The sequence below is a fragment of the Sciurus carolinensis genome, chromosome 15, assembly GCF_902686445.1.
Source record: "Sciurus carolinensis chromosome 15, mSciCar1.2, whole genome shotgun sequence".
Taxonomy (NCBI): Eukaryota; Metazoa; Chordata; class Mammalia; order Rodentia; family Sciuridae; genus Sciurus; species Sciurus carolinensis.
This window is the reverse complement of record NC_062227.1, coordinates 6,770,193-6,789,416: the sequence shown is the minus strand read 5'-3', so window position 1 is coordinate 6,789,416 and position 19,224 is coordinate 6,770,193.

Genomic DNA, 19,224 nt, shown 5'->3' with positions numbered 1-19,224 from the left:
AGGAGAAGCCACTAAAACTGGGTCTACCTGGAAAAAAAAATAACTCAAAGCAACATAGATGGAGAGATTGTAGAGACCAGTGTCACCACCAGGGACATGGCGGCAGGGGGGCCGGGGGATGAAAGGATGGTCCCCACCACATCCCATTGAACCCACCAGTTTGGCCTGTATAGAAAACAGAATAATATTTCCAACGGCGATGGTTATGAGTTTAACCCAGCAGCGAGTCCACAGCTGCTGCGTACCAGACGCGGTTTCGTTGCTTGAGCAAAGCATGATGCCTTCCGTGCAGCCCTGGCATGGTAAGTGCTATTTTCTCCCTATCTGTCAATAATGACAGCCAGAAGCCGTCTGTTTTTAGCCAAAGAGACCAGCAATACACCTTCCCTATCCTGCTTTGGGAATATCAACTCTCTAGCTCAGGGTCACAGTTTAGTTTGCAGGGATCTTAATTGTGTTCCCTTCCATGCGACATCGCACTGGCCCGCTCCGTTGATGACTTTATGCTGACTGGCAATAAGAAGCAGCAACTACTCTGGCCTTCCTGGCAAGACATTTTGATGTCAGAGAATGGGAAATAAATCTGACAAGAATTCATGGGCCTTGGACTGAGGGTGGAGTTCAGTGGTAGAACACATACCTAGCAGGCTCGAGGCCTGGGGTTCCATCCCCAGCACTCGAAAGAGATTCAGGGACCTTATACCTCAGCTCATTTTCTAAGGGTCCATGATGGAGACATTCCTGTAAAGGTGAAGCACACGTTGCTGCATCCGGCCCCTCCTGCATTCCTGTATTCCGAAAACAGGCACGACACCTTCCCGGTCTCTTTGGATCTGGGAGACACTGTGTACCTCATTCGTATGTGCTACCCCACATGTCACACAAAGTTGTTCATTTCAAGAGGGACACAAAATGAGAAAAAGCCAAGCAACAGGTCCAGGTTTCTGTGCCCTTGGGTCACGTGGTCGAGCGGATCCCATGGTGCAGAACCTGGTTGCAGATATGGCTGCGTTAAGAGCTTTTTGGTAGGCTTCTGTGAGCCAACCACCAGGCAGGCCCGCAGGAGTTTTGAGAAGATCCACGCCAGCCAAGTCTTCAGATGACTCTTCGCCTTTTGAAAAACAGCTCTTGGTTCGCTCCTGGGCCTTCATGGAATCTGAGTGCTTCATCGTGGGCCACTTGCGAGCTGCCCATCATGAACTGGGTGTTGTCTGACTCACCAAGTCATAAAATTGGGCTCACTTCATTATCAGGTGGAAGTGATGTAAATGAGATCAGTCCTGCGCAGACCCTGGAGGCCCGAGTAAGTGACAGGAGGAAGTGGCCTCATGCCTATGCTGGGCTCCGTGTGACTTTCCCCTCCAGCTCACAGCTGGGTCTTATGGGGAGTTCTCTAGCATCATTTGCATGAGAAAGAAACGGAGCCTGATCTTCAGATGGTTCTGCTTAGCATGCAAATGCCTCCTTGAAGGGGGCAGCAGCCACCCAGCCTTTTCTGGGATGTCCCCAAAGACCACAGATGCAGGGAAGTCCTCCCTGTAAGAGGACTTCGCGAGCGTAACCATGTCTTTATTTCACTGAGAAAGAAAAATGGTGGCCACTATGGCACACATCTATAATCCCAGCAGCTTGGGAGGCCCAGGCAGGAGGATCACAAGTTCAAAGGCAGCCTCAGCAACTCAGCAAGACCCTGTCTCAAAATAAAAAAGGCTGGGGATGTGGCTCAGTGGGTAAGCGCCTCTGGGTTCAATCCCTGGTACCAAAAAACACCAGAAGGAGAAATGGTGACACCTGTGGTGGGCACAGCAGTTCACGGGTTGGGGCTGGATGGTGAGAGACTCAGAAGGGCCGTGGCTATAAAACTTGTAATATGATATAAAGCTGCTCCCCCGCCCTTTACGCTGCATTCATTGCCCCGCCTCCCAACTACTTGTCAGTCTGTGAACATCCTAGCTAGCTATTGGCTCATCAGTCAGCTAGCCAGTATCCTCCTCCGTTATTGGTCCCCTGTTAGCCCAGCGGAATTCAACTACTTAAGGATAGTTACCCACCATCTTCTTTCTCATGCTTTCTCTCTCCTACTCACTTTCTCTCTCCTCCTCACTTTTCACACTCTCTCTTGCATGTGCCCTTTCTCTTTTCCTCTCATTTTCTCTCATACCCTGCAGGGAGACACTCTGTTTGCTTAATAAACCCTCTTATGTAAATTCCCGTGTCCAGCATGGTTTTCTGGGTTCTTACAAAACTGATGACAGAGCGGTCTAGAGAAGAGGCGTGTGGACAGGCCTCTCTGAATGAGAAAAAAAAAAAAAATGTGAAGACGTTTGCGTCCCTTGTGAATCATCACCAGAGAAAGCCGGGCACAGGAGGACTTTATAAAGGATGGTCCACTCCATGGTACCGGTTGGCCTGCTTCCCCAGTCACTCCTGTCATTGCCCAACAGGCCCATGAACAAGTGGCCGTGTGGCAAGGAGAAGGTTATGCATGGGTTCAGAAACGTGGGCTCTGAGTCACCAAGTCGGACCTGGCTGCTGCCATTGCTGATGGCCAGTCTGCCCGCAGCTGAGACCAACCCTGAGTGCCCACCCAGTATGGGGTGATTCCCTGGAGTGATTTGTCACCTAGCTAGTGGCAGCTCAATTACACTGGCTACTTCAATCCTTGAGGAGCCGCTCGGGATACAGACCTGCCCTCCTCGCATGCAGGTCTCTGAAGGAATGCTTTCTAGGCCCTTGTCACATTCCATGTCGCCTTCCGATCACTCAGCATCCGGTGAGGTAGCTTTGGGCCTGTGTTCGTGGAGTTCCTTAACCCCCTGCAGCATCTGGCTTGACCCACGAGGGGAACAGCTTTTGCAGACTGTCATAGCACCTGCCAGGCAGGGCTGAGGCCAGGCTCTCAGAAGGCTGCAGGAGCCCTGGGTCAGCACCCAGCCTATGACGCTGTTTCTCTTCTGGTCAGGACTCAAGCGGCGGGAAGGGCAGCCGCACCATTCCCTTGGGTGATGTGTTAGCTAAGTTTCCACCTTCTGCTACTCTGCGGGCTCCTCAGTGATCCACTGAGCTGGAGGCTGAACAGCCCCCTGATCGACGTGGGTTCCTCAGACCTCTCAACCAAGAGGCAAAGTCAGGAGTTACCATGCTGGAGGGTTGGGGACACCGATCCTAATTATCAGGGGAGAACCAGACTGCAGTGGCAGTAAGAAGAGCCTGCCTGGAATACAGGAGTCCCCCAGGCAGCTCAGTCTGACCACACGCTGGGATTAAAGTCAACAGGAAAACACAACAACTCAATTTAGGCAGGACAACTAATGGCCCAGACCCTTGAGGAATGAAAGTTTGAGTCACCCAATCTAGCAAAGAACCCCGACAGCTGAGGTGCTTGCTGCAGGCGAAGAAAATACCAAATGGGTAGTAGAAGAAGGTAGTTGTAAATACCAGCTATGACCGTGTGACGGTTAAAGAAACAAAGACTAATTGTCATGACAGCTTTTCATCGTTTCGTTATGAATATGCCTTTGTGTGTTTATATCCATCATCTCTTCTCCTCCCTCTCTTATCCTTTATCATCCAATGTAAGGTGGATTAACTTTACCTAATAGTATTTAAGTTACAGCAAATCAAGAAGGGTGAACATCACCAAGAATTTTGCATCCTCATCTGGGAGAGAGGCTTGCGCGTGTTGAAGTGTATGTACCATGGGAGGCAGAGTGTGTCCTTGCTAGTCTCTTGATTTGGAGATCGAACGTGATTTAAGGGACTGTGAATGGAGAGCAAGCCAGCAAGGGGTGGACATCTCGTGTGTCAGCTGGGTTAGGCTAGGGTGCCCCGTGGCTTGGTGAAACACCAGTCTAGATGTTGCTGAGGAGGTTATTATTATTATTTTTTTTTTTTTAGATGCAGTTAACATTTAAATCACCAGACTCTGAGTAAAGCAGATGACCCCTCATAAAGCGTGTGGCCCTCCTTCCATCGGGACACCTTTTGGAAGACTGCAGTATGGACTCCTACGACATCTGCAGCCTGTCAACCTTCCGGGAAGACTTCGGACGTGCCATGAATCACATGAGCCAGTTCCCTACCATGAATCTCTACACTTCTGTGACTAATACCACATCCCTCTCTCAGTAACTGTTAGAACTAGACCAAAAAAGGAATCTACAAGGACGGCAGGCTTTAAAAAATTCCCTCAGGCAACTTGGTCTAAGCATTATTTGTAAATGCCTAGGACAGATTTACAGAGTTCACATTCTAGGCCACAAGAAATCTCAATGAATTTCTAAACATTGCAATGTTAGTGTTTGTTTTCTGACCACAATGAAATTGATTTAAGAATCTATAATCTCGTGTTATTGGCTGCTAGGTTTTGGATGTCCAAATGCATTTTTATGTGGTCTTTCATGGCACATTCTCGGAGCAGTTTCTTTGTTTCTTTTCTTTTTCTTTTAGTGTATTTTAATTATGCAGAATGAATTTCATTGCAGGAAATTTGTATAGGCAAATAACATAGGTCAGTCATATCTACCCCATTATCTTCCCTCCCGTCCAGACTGGTCCCCCTCCTTTTCTCTTACAGTCTCCCTGTTACTTTCATAACATCTTGATATGAAAATGTGATACTTGTCTTTCTGAGTCTGACCTTTTCACTTTAACATGATGCTCTCCGTTGTAGTCATTGTCCTATAAATGACATGATTCCATTCTTTTTTATGGCTGAATGGTACTCCAGTAAGTATATACATATCACATTTGTTTTACCCACTCATCTGTCAGCGGGCTCCTAGGCTGATTCTGCAACCTGGATATTGTGGATCGTGCCGAGATGCACACAGCCATGCAGGTGTTTCTACGGTACGCTGACTTAGATTCCTTTCAATAAATATCCAGGAGTGGTACAGCTGGGTCAAATGTTGGTTCCAGATTTAGTTTTTTGAGGCGCCTCCGCGCTGATTTCCACAGCCGCTGTACTAACTTACACCCCCACCCACAGTGTATAAGGGTTCACTCTCTGTTTCTTGATTGAGAAGCTCATCCTGGGAAGGGGAGCTACACGGCAGAGTCTCTGAGATGGGTCACCCACCTCCGCCAGAGAGCACAGCCCTTCCCTTGGAACGACAGCATCCTTGCCTCTCTTCAGGAAGTAAAAAAGATTAAGTGTACGTACAGAAGCCTCATGGCCAAGTTGTGTCTCGTATCATGATGGATATTGGGAGCCCGGAGAAGACAACTTTATACACGCAAGCCTTCATCCAGGGACAAACCCTGTCCTTCTCCAAGTCTATTTCTGGGTGAGGAAGGCTTTACAGGAGGACCGTCCTGCCTGGAGTATTAGGTATAAAACCATCTTTCTCTCCTATTACAGGAACCCAGCCTCCCAAACCACCTGTCAATCTGCCGTTAAGCCCGCCTCTCCCGTTACAGGAACCCAGCCTCCCAACCCACCTGTCAATCTGCCGTTAAGCCCGCCTCTCCCGTTTCAGGAATTTCCAGCTTACATCGACATAACCTTCCTGCCTCCCACATTACGTTCCAATATGTCATTGGTCCATCAGTCAGTCTGTAATAATTCTCCTCCGCGATTGGTTCCTCCCAGCCTGCGAAATTCCAATATCTGACAAGGAACCCTGCGCCATCTCCTTCTTTCCCTTTCCCCTTTCCCCCAAGCGGGCACGTTTTGTCCACATAAAATAAAAAGTTCCTCGTGTGGGACCTGTATCTGCGGAGCGTTTTTCTGGGAGTTATCGACGAACCAAAACTGCCCCTAACATCTAGCCTAACATGGAGGACCTTGGGAAAGCTGAAATACCTCTGCCTGAAGACCCTCCAGGGTCCTGGGGTATGACTCCCTAAAGGAACTGGTATCTTAGTGTATGTCACACACTGGCTTGTAAAGTCACTCTGTTCCAAAGGAGAATACTGGATAGGACCAGAAAACAAACTATGAACTCCTGAAATAAAATAAATGGAAATTTCTGGGTTGGGCTACAGAGGTAGAAAATCTGCAGGTAGGTGTGCGTGATTGTGTGGAGCAAAGTGCAGGATCTTAGAGAGAAGAGTCTGGAGTGTCCCAACTAGGAGGGGAAGGAGGTGACGAGGGTTAGGTGACAGAAGCCTGTCTGGATCGAAAAGGCATTAGGGCAATGTCCTAACGTCACCTCGTACTTAACCAAAAAAAGGAAAGAAAACCTGCACGTACGTTCTCGTGGACTTAGAAGTGCCCAACTGTATGTCCCTGCTACAAAGAGTTGAGGGAGAACACTGGACTATCAGGTAAAGGCAACAACTGAAGGAGACAGCAAAAGGAAATGCGCAGAAACCAGAAGGAAAGAGTCCGCTTCAGAACAAGAGGCTCTTGGTGCTGAGGGCTGGGTTCCCGCCAGCCCCTACCACGTTCTACTCACGTCTCCCTCCAGGCAAGGGACCCCAGAGACCCAGGTCCAGAGAGAGAGCTGTCCTGGAGAGACAGCTACACTCAGCTGCACATCCACCTGCTCCAGGGACTTCAGCTTCCTGCCCACCTTCTGCTGCCCAGGGAGAAGGACTATCCACTCGCCTTATGGACCACAGCATGGGAACCAGGCCTCAGTCATATTGAACACAGTACAAAAGGTCTTTGTCCATGCGAGACACACCCAGGCCTCGGGCCTTCGTTCTGCTTCTGGTTATGGAGTCTGGGCTCAGTCTGTGGCCCTCACTGCTGGAATACATTGTCCTGTCAGGGCCAGACCAAGAACCAGAGGGTGTCTTAGTCCCTTCAGGCTGCTATAACAAAACACTTTCTACTATGTAATTTATAAACAAAAGCAATTTATTTCTCACAGTTCTGGAGGCAGCAAGACCAAGAACAAGGAAGGTGTGGGCAGATTCAGTGTCTAGTGAGGACCTGCTCCCAGCTCCAGACAGTTCCTTCAGTGGCCGTGTCCTTAGGTGGCAAAAGGGACACTGACCCTGGTCACTCAAGAAGGCAGAGTCCGCATGACGTGATCACCTCCCGAAGACCCACCTCTGGATAATCTTGGGGTTAGGTTTCAACATATGCATGTTGGAGGAACATATTCAGACCATAGCAGATGGTGATTTTCCATTGTTTCAAAACCTGCTTTTTGCTTATATGTTGTGGCTTTATTTTGGGTTCTGTTCTTTTTTCTTTTTAATTATGGCAGAATTATTGGGTCTAAAATATCCCAATGACCTTCCTAAATCTAAACTCTTTCTAAATAACTACTTAAATCCTAACACTTCTGAAATATCTACCTGCAACATGATTCCAGGTTTATCCCCATATAAAGCTCTCCTCTCTTTTCCTTCCAACCCATTTCTATTATTTATATCTGGTCAAAGGCCTCACTACTTCTGACTGAATTGTTCCAGTTACCTTCAAAATCATAGACCTCATATTCTTTCTCAAAACTAACTTTCACTTTGATAGTATAATAAACTACCCCCAAATGAGTTTCGTTATTTTAAGTCTAATATGTATATTTGGAGCTCCTCGGGCACATGCCTCATCAAGACCCTCGGTTGGCCAATTTACGTTCCCTGCTCTGTCCTACACCCTGCCCCCAGACACCTCTCACAACAAACGCACTTGCTGAACTTCACCTTAAGTGGGCATCATCTATGGCAAGTCGCTTGGCATTACAGGGTTAAAAACATGCACCTTGAAGCTGAGAAGGATGGGATTGAAACCACGGTTACGACATGAGCTGTGTTACAGAAATGAGTGAGTCGTGGGTTTGTCATGCACCTTCTGAGGATGATAACTCCTTGAATGATGATTGAGAAATTAAATGAGATGGTAAGTAGCAAGTCACTAGAACACTCCCTGGCAGAGAGCAAACATTCAGTAATGAGACAGCCGTGTGCCCGGAATGGTGGATCTGCGAGCCAAAGAACACCAAGACTTGCTGGTAAACACCAGAGGCTGGGAGAGGCAGGAAGGAGTATCCCCCAGGGCCGTCAGAGAGAGTACCATGCACCACACCTTGACTTCAGTCTCGAAGCTTCTCAAAGAGCGAGACAACAAACATCTGTCCTTGTAAGCCACTCAGTCCTAGTATTTATTATGCCAGCTCTAGAAAATAATACAGACCTGTGGACACAAATATCATTAACAAATTTCCCCAAATCCTAACACAGCCAATTTGTGAGAGGAGGAAATTCCCAAGATCACATCATTTGGAAGCATTCTTCTTAAGTTAGATAAAGATGAAAACAAAACCTAAGGAAACCTAAATGTACTTAGGAAGAATTAAGACTCAATTGTATATTATATTACATTGAATGGCATTACATTATATTAATTTTAAAATAGTTGACAATTCTATTGAGGGGGGAAAAAACCAAGATTTTAAAACTCTCTAACATACAGATTGGATTATTCTTTTCTGGTATTTGTGAGATCACTAAAGGGATATAATTGGATTTTTTTTTTTTTAACAATCTATGAAGATCAGAGAAGTCTAAGTATTTCTCCAAAAGAAGGTGTTTGAGAGAGAGGCCTGAGTCCAAGTCCCCAAGATCACCCCCAGGTTCAGGGATTCCCTAGACAGCTGTTCTCCTGGTGAATGTTTATTGCAGTGAAAGATTGCAAGGGAAAATGCACATTGGAAAAGGCAAAGGAAGAAACTTGGGAGAAGATGCAGCACAGGCCTCCCAGGGTTCTCTCCCAGGGTGGGCCCAGGACACAGTGGTTCCCACGGCACTTCATCATGTTGCCATCCGAGGTGGCTCCGTAGGGGCTTAGCAGCCAAGCCCAGGCTGCTGGACAGGCACTCTCTGCCTACCAGCTACAAACATCCCAGCCTCCCAGGGAAAACCTGTTCAGCACAAAACACGTGGCTGGAGCAAACAGTTCAGGGGCAATAGGTACCCTTCTCAGTTAGAACCGGTGATGATGCTGCAAAATCCGAGTTCCCAGATGCTGGTCAAGGGCCAGCCTTTCTTTTTCTTTCTTTCTTTTTTTTTTTTTTGGTACTTTGGTTAAGCTGAGTGCTTAACCACTGAACCACATCCTCAGCCCTTTTTATTTATTTATTTTAAAAATATTTTTTATGTAAAATTTAATCCACATTTGATTTTCTTCTTATAAAATAGTTGTAATTTCTATATTATAATGATGATTTTTAAAACTATTTCAATACTATGCAGCAATGTATTACTTTTTATATCGATTATGTCTTCAAAATTATCACTAATGAAAATAAGTGCAACAAAAGTGGTGTGAATTATTTTGTTTTGGCTAAATGACAATATATATTAAAGTATAAATTCTGTTGCCACAAAAAAAATATATTTTTTAGTTGTAGACGGACACAATATCTTTACTTTGTTTACTTATTTATTTTTATGTGGTGCTGAGGATCCAATCCAGTGCCTCACACATGCAAGCAAGTTTTCTACCACTGAGCCACAACTCCAGCCCTTTTTATTTTTTATTTAGTGACAAGGTGTCTCTAAGTTGCTGAGGGCCTCGCTAAGTGTCTGAGGCCAGTTTGAATTTGCCATCCTCCTGCCTCAGCCTCCTGAGTGGCTGGGGTGACAGGCATGTACCCAGTGCCCGGCCTGCCAGCAGTCTTTCTAAGGAAGATGTTTCTGGCCTGCTGTGTTAACTCTTTTCAGCACAGTTTATCCCCTTGGCTCTTGGCCAAATGCTAAACTGCCTTTATAGAAAAAATTAATATTAGTAAGATCCCATGTAGCAGAGTAAGACCAAGCCTCACCTTATCTCAGATATAGGATTAGAACAAATCCCATCAATTACACAGCTCTATTTTAGAAAGTCAAGTGGCTTCCTACCTAAGTTCCTCTAAAAATCTTTTGCTTACCCCTGTTGCACTGGAGACCAAATCCAGGGCCTCACACATGTTAGGTAAGTGTACCCCAGCTGGCCTCAAAGTTTTGAACCTACAGCCTCAGCCTCACCAGTCACTGAGATTATAGGCCTGCACCACCTGGTTTAAAAGTCTTGTAAAATTTACCTGAGGCATCAACTTGGCCGCAGAATAACTCTGGCCAGTAAACTGAAGCTGATCTGAACATCTTCAGGGACAAAGGCCTTGTGGTGGCAGCAGGGTTATTACCAGACAAGTACAACCCCAGAGGGCACCACAGCTGTCAGCACATCCCAAACCAGACAGACATTGGGAGTACACGTTAATAGGGCCCCGATGTGGCTTTCCACTGTGAACTTCCAGCTCAATCTGAAAAAAATAAAAATTCTCTTGCGGGTGGGTACCAGGGATTGAACCCAGGGGTTATTAACCACTGAGCCACATCCCCAGCCCTATTTTGTATTTTATTTAGAGACAGGGTCTCACTGAGTTACTTAGTGCCTAGCTTTTGCTGAGGCTGGTTTTGAACTCATGATCCTCCTGCCTCAGCCTCCTCAGCCTCCCCAGCTGCTGGGATAACAGACGTGCACCCCACACCCAGCAATCTGGCAATCTGAAATTTTTTAATTGAGTCCTTGGTCTTAGGGGGATGCAAGATGACATTTTCAAATGAACTGAGACCACAGTTCCCCTGCCTCAGGGGAGAATGACCATCCAGAGAGGTTCCTTAAGGAAAAGCAGGAGCCAGAGGCCTTCTGTGCCTTCCAGTCACAGACTCTCCTTGACCAGCTCCAGGTTGGCCCTGCTAAAACCCTGGAGGTGCCAGCCTTGGGCTCTGCCCTCAGCCAGCCTGCGCACACAAGAATCCTGCTGAGTCAGTGTAACCAGAGTCCCTGTGACCCCTGCTGCTTCCTCTCAGTAATTTCCATCCGCTGACCTCCCCCTCCCTTGGCCATAAAAACCGGCCCGCGCTTGTCTTTGGACCGTAGCCTGTGCTCCCAGGTCTCTTCCCCGGTTGCCACAGTTCCCGAGTAAAGCTGGCCCTCGCCACTCAGCTGGGGCCTGACTCTGCTTCTGTTCGACAATAGTCAGCGCTGTTCAGGGGCTCCCGCTCCGGAGTCAGTCGGGGCTCAAAACATTCTCCAGGGCTGGGAGAGGCCGCCTGGGGGGCATCTCCTCAGGAAGAGGGAATTTTTCAGCAACAGTTTTGAAAAACAAAGCTCCCTATTGCTTTCCCTCTTTCCTGTGCCTTCCAGATACTAAGTTGTTTGTTGCTTTTTCTTCTTCCATTATTGCAAAATCAATATAAAATGTACTTTTTTTGTAGCAAGGATTGAACCCAGGGGTGCTTAACCACTGAGTCACAACCCCAGCCCTTCTTATTTTTTATTTAGACAGGGTCTCACTAAGTTGCTTATGGCCTCAATAAATTGCTAAGGCTAGCCTCCAACTTGTGGTCCACCTGACTCAACCCCTGAGTTACCAAAGATTACAGGCATATGACACCAGGTCTGGCTCTAAATTTGTATTATTTTTAATCATCTCCTACTTTCATGCAGACATTTTCTCAGGAAGGGTAGTCTGCAGTAGGAATAGAAACATTGTCACAGAAAAGCATTTTCACACAACTTAAGAAGACACACCATGTCCTGGAAGTGGTCAGAACAAAATACTGAATTTTTACAATTTCGAAATGTGCTTAGGCAGCCTCCTAACCTTAATGACTCATCCAGTGACTGACTGGAAAAGATTAATCCTTTGTTAGAGATAGCTGCACATAATGTTATCAACTTGCTTTACTGAAGTTTGTGCACCAGGAAAAGAGAGGGAGAGCACAAAGTTTATCTGTTGTTGCAAACTGTAACTAATCCCGAAAGCCCAATAGAAGCCAGGGACAGCAGCGAGACGGAGGTCAGGAGTCCAGCCTGCCAGTTCACAGACCCCGTGATGTGCCAGCCTGAACTTGTAGTTTGGTGCAGAAATCACAAGGTAGGAACGCAGTTAGATTTCATGTCAGAAACTCAGAGCTAAATGAAGCCTGAGAGCAGCTGGTTCCGATAGGGAACAAGCCCTCGCTTGCGGGCCTGGCCCCGCAGCCCTGCCGGGATCCAGGCTGTCTTCCTTGCCCCTGTCCCCCACGCAGGCGTGTCCTGAAGCTGCAGGAGTCCAGGTTCTGAGCTGTGTTGACGCAGCGCTGTCTGCTTGGCTTGCTGGGCTGGCGCTGATGCCGAAAGAGCCCGCAGCGTGCCGGATCGGTTCGGGACAGGCAGGCCCCGGCAGTTCACTGTGCGAGCCAGGACGCCCCAGAGGAGCTCGGTTCTGCGGTGGCCAAGGCCAGGACCACGCGCAGGCCAGGTTTTCCCAAGCCCTGTTCGCTGGCGCTTCCTAGAGTCCAGATGAGAAGCGTGCCCAGAGGCCAGGGGATGGCAATTGCTAGGATCAGGCTTTTGAGTCACAGTAGCTCCTGCATAACCGAAAAACTTCTCGAAATTCCAGAAGTGCTTTTCCACTGGGGACAGGCCTCGCCGTTTATGTCTGGCTTCTTCGTAGGCTCAAAATAAACTCGAGTTGCACCAAAAACATCAGTTGTGGAAACTCATTTTGTGGTTGATACTCAAAGACTTTGAGTTTTCAATTCGCTCCCCAGCAGGGACAAGCCAGGAAGCTAGGCACCGTTTGGGGTGTTTCTGTTTTTGTTTTTTGGTGGTTTTTTGGCAGCTTTCCTGATCAGGAGGATTCCTCCTACATTTCTGAAATCACAAACACAGAACATTTTGTATTAGCTTTTATCACTTACCCAGCTGCGATAGCCACTAAACACAAGATAATTTCTTTAAAATTCTCTTTCCCTGGGAATCCGGGTCTGTTGCTGTCTCACCCACCCCCAGCCACCCCATCCCCATGGAAAACAGCACTTCCAGGGTTCTCTTAGGCTGCCGAGAGGGGTCTGCAGGCCGGGAGGGTGAGGAGCCCGGGACATGGATTCCTCTTTCCTTCTTGTTTTTTGTTGGTGGTCTTGCTGCAGCCCTAGAACCTGGTTTAATTTTCTGTAGAAGAGAGCAACACAAACTTTTAACACTTTTGGTCCAAATTTCATTTTTGGAAATGTCTGGGCCCTGTATTTTCTCTCTCTACTTGGAAAAGAAATCAAACAAAAAACAAAATAAACCTCGAGGCAACATCTGGGCCTTTCTTGCCCCTACTAAAAGGTTCAGCAGTGTCTTGTTTTGTTTCTTGGTTGTGGGATACAGGGGACCAAACCCAGGGCCTAGTGCATGTTAGACAAGCACTCTACCTGAGCTATAGCTCCAGGTCCCTGTATTCTTTTTTTTAACTGTAAAATGTATATAACATGAAATTCACCATCGTAACTTTTTTTTTTTTCTTTTTTTAAAGTAGGGATTGAACCCTGGGGCATTTAACCACTGAGCTACATCTCCAGCTCTTTTTATTTTTTATTTTGAGACAGGGGCTCACTGAGTTGCTTAGGGTCTCTCTGAGTTGCTGAGGCTGACCTCGAACTTGTGATCCTCCGGCCTCAGCCTCCTGCGTCATCGTAACTATTTTTAAGAGTGCAACTCAGAGATATTAACTACAAGGATATTCGTAATGTCGTATAGTCTTTGCCACTATATCCATTAAACAATAACTTCCCATTTTTCCTCTCTAGTAAGCTGTTTTACCCTCCATGCCTCTGTGAATCTGCCTATTATACACATATCACATGAATGGAATCATCTTGCACCGTGACCTTTTGTGTCTGACTTATTTCACTTAGCATAAACTTAGCATGATATTTTCAGGTCCTCCTATGTTGTTACATGTTTCAGAATCCATTCCTTTTCATGGCTGAAAACATGCCATTGTATGGTGAGCACATTCAGTTCATTCATGCGGGCATGGATACACAGCCGAGTTGTTTCCACCTTCTGGCTGTGTGAATAGGCTGCCTTGAACCTCACGTGACCGTGTCTGAGTGACTCTTCCAATTCTCTGGGTGTATATAGAAGAGTGGAATTTCTGGGTCCCAAGACTGTCCTCAGCCTCAAAGATTCACTAGAAGGATCCCCTGGGCCTAGAAATTGTTATATTCACATTTACTGGGGATTTTGTTGTTGACGATATTATTTGGGGCTGGGGGTTGAACCCAGGGCTTCCTGAATAGTTCTCATCCAAGCATGCGCTCCACTACCGGGCACTGAGCTGTGCCATGACCCCTGTGGTCACTGCATGGAAAGAATGCAGAGAAAAATCATCAAAGGGAAAAGGCACACGGGAAGAGGTCCCAGGAATCCAGGCACAAGCATCTGCGAGTTCTCTCATTTCCTGAGGTGAAGGAGCCAGATCGGGACTTACCAAACTGCTCACTGACCACCAGAGGGTATCTACTCTCTGTCCCCATTCTGCATGGCTAGATGACCTTGGGCAAAGCAGGTGTTACACCCCCAGTTTTCTCCTCTATGAAATGGTCAGTAAAGGTTGTTATTAATTACAGTCCCGTGAGGCATGTTTTCTAAGGCAGTTTATGTCGGCACTTACCACGATGCCTGGTGCAGACTAAGTGACCAGAAGGAGATAATGTCACCAAGATCTATTTTATGAGTGCCACTGAATTTCAAATTAGTGATCTGTGTTCCTAAAAGGAACTTGAAGCAAGATCCTAGCTCATAATAAAATGAGAATAAATCAGGGCTGCAGGAGGCTTACTCTGGAGGGGCGGCTGTGGGAGGTCCACACCGCTGCTGTGGGACATCAGCTTTTTTGTGGTTGTTTAACATATACATATTTTTTAGTCGTAGATGGACACAATACCTTTATTTTCCTCATTTATTTTTGTCTGGTACTGAGCGCCAAGACGGTGGCTCACACGTGCTAAGCAAGCGCTTACCACTGAACTCTACCCAGTCCAGGGACATCAACTTTTTAAAAATACTCTTTAACTGATGACACCCATTTCTGACAATGTGACACCAAGGTCTTATGGGCTGCGGTCAGTTGACTCGCATGACTCGCCTCCCAACACTTTCAAAGTCTCTGTTCTGGGAAACTGATTTTCTACCGAGTCAGTGGAAGCTCTGCCCCCACCGGGCACAGGGCACCCCTCCCTGCAAGCGTCTGGAACTGGGCGGGTCCCCGCGGATGGCGGCCCTTGTTCTCCGGGGTGGGCCCAGAGGATGCCTGCAGCAGATCTTACAATACTTCGGAGGGAAACACCTGAAGACAGCGCTTCTCGCCAGGGGAGCAACATGCCAGGGCCCTCCAGACAGGAAAACTCAGGGAGCCGCAGCCCAGCGCTGAGTCACCGTCAAAAGCTGTGAGGTTTCACAACAGTGATACTTATCTGCATAACAGTGATGACAAACTCAGTGGCCCCAAACAGCCCCTATTTCTCAGATTTCTTATCTCACTGTCTTGATGGGCCAGGAGTCCACACAGCTCAGCAGGCTGCTCAGGCCCCTGGGAGAGGCCAGGCCTGTGAAGGAGGGACAAGGGGAGAACCTGCGCTCAGGCTGGGGGACTGTTGGCAGAGTTTCAGTTCCACAGGGGCTGAGGGACAGGGGCCCAAACACACGAGCAGATGACGCGGGGGCGGTTTTTAGAGATCTTCCCGGGTAAGGAAGTGCTGATACTAAAGATGTGGAAATCACTTCCCAAAGCCGGCAAAGCCAGCAGAGAGGGCACGTGTGTTACTGTCCCCTGGCATTCGGTCCATACTGCAATAGCTATTCCTGTCTCACCTTTTAGATTGTTCTTCAGCTTCCCAGGTGCCAGAAGTGGTCCCGCCATCTTTGGAAATGGAAATGGGAATGGGTAATATCCCACAGGTGCAGCCCCCCACAGGTGCAACCCCCCCACAGAGGTGCAGGCCCCCTACAGGTGCAGGGGCTCCCCCACAGGTGCAGCCCCCCCCAGGCACGGTCCCCCCAACAGGTGCAGCCCCCCCCAAAGGTGCAGTTCCCCCTACAGGTGCAGCCCCTCCACAGGTACACCCCCCACACAGGCACATTCCCTCCCACAGGTGCAGCCGCCCCATAGGTGCAGCCCCCCCCACAGGTGCAGCCCCCCCACAGGCACAGTCCCCCCCACAGGTGCAGCCGCCCCATAGGTGCAGCCCCCCCACCCCGTGCAGCTCCCCCTACAGGTGCAGCCCTCCCCAAAGGTGCAGCCCCCCCACAGGTGCAGAACCCCCTACAGGTAGGGCCCCCCCAGAGGCCCCACGCTTCTCATTTGCTTTATCTCCCAGGAAGGGGCATCATGGTAAAAGATGTGGACAGCAGTGCAGAGATGTAAGGCCTACTGTCGACCGGAGGGGAGAAGTGTCCCCTGAATGTGATGTGCATGCCACCTTATGGCGCAGGAGGAAAAGAGAAGAGTCTGTGTGTTTTTCATAAGCACAAATGCATCCTGAAAGGAGGCGTCGAGGATCCGACAACAGGTATTGTCCGGCTTGCGGTGGAGGGAAGATTCGGTGTTTAGTAACTTTTCATTTTTATGTTTCGTGGCAGGTGGATAAACTGGGGACTTTTTTTCTGTTTTCATTTTAGTACTGGGGATTGAAGCCAGAAGCGCCCTACCACTGAGCTACAGTCCCAGCCTTTTTTTGTGTTTTTATTTTGAGACAAGACTTGCTAAGTTGCTGTGGAGCTGGTTAACTTGCTGAGGCTAGCCTCAAATTTGCAATCCTCTTGCCTCAGTTTCCCCAATTGCTGGGATTACAGGTGTGCACCACCACACCCAGCTAGGGACTTTATTAACTAAGAAAGAAAGAGAGAGAGAGAGAGAAAAGAAAGAACCTTTTTTTTTTGGTACCGAGGATTGAACCCAGCGCTCGAGCACATCCCAGCCCTTTATTTATTTTTTTATTTTATTTAGAGGCAGGGTCTCACTGTGTTGCTTAGGTCCTCACCAAATTGCTGAGGCTGGCTTTGAATCTCCTGCCTCAGCCTCCTGAGCTGTTGGGATTACAGGCATGTGCCACCACACCCAACAATAAACACCATTTTAAAGAACATTTAAGGGTCCCCTGCACAGGCCCTCAAACCCCCATCAATGCCAACAGTAATTGTTAATATTCCTATAGAGCAGGGATTCTCACCTTAAGCACTCTTGATTGGGGGCCAGTTAATTCTTCGGTGTAGGGCATTTAAGAGCATCCCTGGCCTGTGTAGCAGATGCCGGCAGCACTATCTCCCAGTCATGGAAACAAGAACCATCTATCAACACTGCCACCTGTCCTCTGGGAGGGGTCAAACTCTCCCAGCTGAGTTTCCTTCCCTCCAAATTCTCTTCAATACATTTTGCTTTCTTTTCTTTTTAATTCTTAGTGCATTATAGTCACACACAGTCGTGGGGTTCATTTGACCTATTCCTAAAGGCATAGTACATAGTTTTCTCCATTTCAATCCCCAGCACTTCCTCTTTCCCTCCCCTCACTTAACTTTCATTTTCAAGGAAAGCTCATGATTTCAATTTGCATTTCTGCAAGTATTACTGATGCTATTTTTATGTTCCCGTTCATGCCCTTTGCCAATTTTTTAATGGAGCTGTGTTTCCTTGCTCCTCAGATAACGGGTATCAACCTGTGATCAGATGCTTGTTTCCTTTGCTGAGCAGAAGCGTTTTCATGTGATACCATCCCATCTGTTTATGTTTGCTTTGATAGCCTATATTTTTCATATCCAAAAACACATTGCCCATATACTCCTATGATTTTTTCTAGTAGTGTCGATGTGTCAGGTCTTACATTATTATTATTATTAGGTATCAGGGATTAAACCCAGGGGGGATTAACTACTCAGCCACATCCCCAGCCCTTTTTTATGTTTTATTTAGAGTCTCACTGAGTTGCTTAGGGCCCCAGTAAGTTGCTGAGGCTGGCTTTGAACTCACGATCCTCCTGCCTCAGCCTCCAGAGTCGCTTGGATTGTAGGCATGTGCCACCGCACCCGGCTAGGTCTTACATCTTTAATCCATTTTGTACCCGGGGTGAGACAAGGATCCAATTCCCGTCTTCTACATGTGACTGTCCAGTTTTCCTAACACTGTTTATTAAAAAAACTGCCTTTTCTTTATCGTGTGTTCTTGCACCTTTCTAAAGCATCAGTTCACAGTCAGTGTAAGTTTATTTCTGAGTTTTCTCATTCTGTTTCATTGGTCAGTTGGTCTGTTTTTCTTCCAGTATCATACTGTTTGTTTATTTGTTCATTTATTTATTTGGTACCGGGGATTAAACCCAGAGGAACTCAAGCACTGAGCCACATCCCCAGCCCTTTATACTTTTTATTTTGAGATAGGGTCGTGCTAAGTTGCTTAGGGCCTCACTAAGTTGCTGAGGCTGGCTTTAAACTGGGATCCTCCTGCTTCAGCCTCCTAAGCTGCTGGGATTAAGGTATGCTCATACTCTTTTTATTACAATAATTTTATAATGTGTTTTGAATTCAGGAAGTATGGGGCCCCCAGCATTGTTCTTTTTGCTGAACTTTGTTTTGGCTATTTGGAGTCTTTTGTAGTTCCATACTAATTTAAGGATTGTTTTTCCTATTTCTGTGAAAAATGACATTGGGTAGCATGGACATTTTCATATTAATCCTTCCAACCCATGAGCAAGTGATTTCTTTCCATGTGTTTTTATTTTCCTTAACTTCCTTCATCAATGTTTATACTTTTCAGTGAACAGTTCTTTCATATCCTTGGTAAATTTATTCTTTAGTCATTTTTTTTGATGCTATTATAAATAGAATTGGTTTCTTTATTTCTTTTTCAGATAATTCATTGTGGTTGGAGACGCACCTGGTTTTTTGTGTTGCTCTTGCATCCTGTGACTTCATCGAATTGCTAATTCTAGCGGTGTATTGGGTGAAGTCTTTAGGAATCTACATCTATAATCATGCCATCTTCACTCAGAGACAATTTTACAAATTCCTTTCCAATGTGGATGCCCTTTATTTCTTTTTCTAATTGAGTTGTTAGGACTTCCATAATTCGGTTAATAACAAATGGCCATATGCACCAAATTATGTTGTTGTATCATGTGCATGCATGAATGCATAAGGACGAACCTGATTATCATGGACAGTCGTAAGAGTGCACCAATAAAAACATGTGCAAAGAAAACTATGCGAGGCCAGGCATCCTTGTCTCCGACCTTAGAGGAAACGCATTCAGCTGTCCATCATCAAGCAGGGTGCCCGCTGTGGGCTGGTGGACGTGGCTATTGTCATGTTGGTGTACAGGCTCCGGCACCTCATTGACTGAGAGGTGATTTTTTTTTTTATCATGAAGGCTGTTGAATTTTGTCACATGCATGTTCCGTTCGCTCGTGTGGTTTCTGTCCTTCATTCTCCTAACGTTGGGTACCTGGCTTAGAGATTTTCACACACTGAAGCATCCT